Consider the following 2,500-nt stretch of genomic DNA (forward strand, 5'->3'; position numbering starts at 1 on the left):
AACTTCATTGGCGGAAGAGCAACCCTCGGAAAAACCGAGTTGACGCAATCAACAAGTTCGATGCCCGCCGCAATGCGTAGAGCACCTCACCGGCCTTCGCGTCGGATCCATCCTCAACATTAAAAATGCATCGTCGTAAAGGATCCAGACTCGCCGCGCGCCGACTTCCTCGGCATTTAAAATGCGTCGTCGAAAAGTCATGGAACGCGGCTCGTCGCATGCCTCCGCATTGAAAATGCGTCCTCGGCAAGCACACACGTCGTAAAATAGCATACAACGTGACACCATAAGCTATACATTCACCGAGATTCATTTCGGCAAATGCTCGCCTAGGTTTCCGTCAAAAAATACCAACAACCTACACCTCGGGGGCCGGGCCCCCCCGAATCCGAAAATATTTTTTCCAACACCGAAACGGGTCGACGAGTTTTTTTTCCTTCCCTCGTCAGTGCCATAGGTGCGCCAAAAGGCGCGCACCAAAAGCCTTCGGCAGTTGGTGCAGGGAGGTGAGGCATAGTGCACCCCCCTAAAGAGCTCTTAGGACTTTTTTTGGACTGACAGGAGGAAATATCACATGTGCCCAGCAACCCCCCCCCCCCCATTTTTAAAAATCGGCATGGAATTTTGATCTGAAATTTTGGAAATATGTTTATATATACCCAAACCTGCATAATAACAAATATCAGAATTTTTCGAGTCCCGGAAGTATTTTATTTTATTTATTTATCGTTTTACCTTCGGAAATTCATAACCGGCAAAAAAAAATTCCAAAAATCACCAAACTTCTTTCTAAATTCCTCATTTAATATATATTAACTACTGTATGAATATTGTTCGAGGAAAGTATTATAGAATTTCACTTAGTGCAAGACATATACATTTTTACACAGAGCAGAGGTTCATTCGGCTGGGAAGCAAAACCAGCAGAGGTTCATACGGCTGGGGAATGTATGCAAGGCATGCCAAGGCATGCCGAAGGGCTGCTGAAGCCCAGCCGAGAGGCTGCCGAAGGGCTGCCGAAGCCCTGCCGAAGGGCTGCCGAAGCCCTGCCGAAGCCCTGCCGATGCCCTGCCGAAGCCCTGCCGATGCCCAAGGGCTGCCCATGCGCTGCCGAAGGGCTGCCGAAGCCCTGCCGAAGCCCAGCCGAAGGGCTGCCGAAGGGCTGCCCATGCGCTGCCCATGCGCTGCCGAAGGGCTGCCGAAGCCCTGCCGAAGCCCAGCCGAAGGGCTGCCGAAGGGCTGCCCATGCGCTGCCCATGCGCTGCCGAAGGGCTGCCGAAGCCCTGCCGAAGGGCTGCCGAAGGGCTGCCGAAGGGCTGCCGATGCCCAAGGGCTGCCCATGCGCTGCCGAAGGGCTGCCGAAGCCCTGCCGAAGGGCTGCCGAAGGGCTGCCGAAAGGCTGCCGAAGCCCTGCCGATGCCCAAGGCCTGCCGAAGGGCTGCCGAAGGGCTGCCGAAGGGCTGCCGAAGGGCTGCCGAAGCCCTGCCGAAGCCCTGCCGAAGGGCTGCCGAAGCCCTGCCGAAGGGCTGCCGAAAGGCTGCCGAAGCCTTGCCGATGCCCAAGGGCTGCCGAAGCCCTGCCGATGCCCAAGGGCTGCCGAAGGGCTGCCGAAGGGCTGCCGAAGGGCTGCCCATGCGCTGCCGAAGGGCTGCCGAAGGGCTGCCCATGCGCTGCCGAAGGGCTGCCGGTGCGCTGCCGATGCGCTGCCGAAAGGCTGCCGAAGCCCAGCCGAAAGGCTGCCGATGCCCAAGGGCCGCCGCTGGGCTGGCGAAGGCCTGCCGACCGGCTGCCGAAGGTCCTTCCGATGGACATGCGAGGGCCTTCGGAGGGACGTCGGCGGGCCTTTCCGAGGGTCTTCGAGGCCACACACGCGCTCGCGTCTCGCGCCGAGCTGCCGAGTGCCCGAGTGCCCGCACCCGCACCCGGTCCCGCACCCGCACCCGCACCCGGTCATTAGATTAATGCACGGGGGGGGGGATTTTCCGCAATTCCGAGCATTTCGACGCAATTTTCCGGCCGGGCATTTTCCGCGATTCGCCGCAGTTTTTCCGGGCGGGGCATATCCGTAATTATCCGGGGGCATTTCCGTAATTTTGCCAGGCAGGGATTTTTCCGCAATTTCCAGCATTTTTCGCATAGCGCGCGCGCGCGCCGCTTGCACCGCGGACGAGGGCTTGCGGCAAGCCCGCGGGGGTGAGGAATGGTGCACCCCCCTAAAGAGCTCTTAGGACTTTTTTTGGACTGCCAGGAGGAAATATCACATGTGCCCAGCAACCCCCCCCCCCATTTTTAAAAATCGGCATGGAATTTTGATCTGAAATTTTGGAAATATGTTTATATATATCCAAACCCGCATAATAACAAATACCGAAATTTTTCGAGCCCCGGAGGTATTTTTTTTAATTTTTTAATCGTTTTACCTTCGGAAATTCATAACCGGCAAAATATATGTCCAAAAATCACCAAACTTCTTTGCAAAATCCCCTTTCAATGTATACTA

Source organism: Mercurialis annua (assembly GCF_937616625.2).
Source record: "Mercurialis annua linkage group LG4 unlocalized genomic scaffold, ddMerAnnu1.2 SUPER_6_unloc_7, whole genome shotgun sequence".
Taxonomy (NCBI): Eukaryota; Viridiplantae; Streptophyta; class Magnoliopsida; order Malpighiales; family Euphorbiaceae; genus Mercurialis; species Mercurialis annua.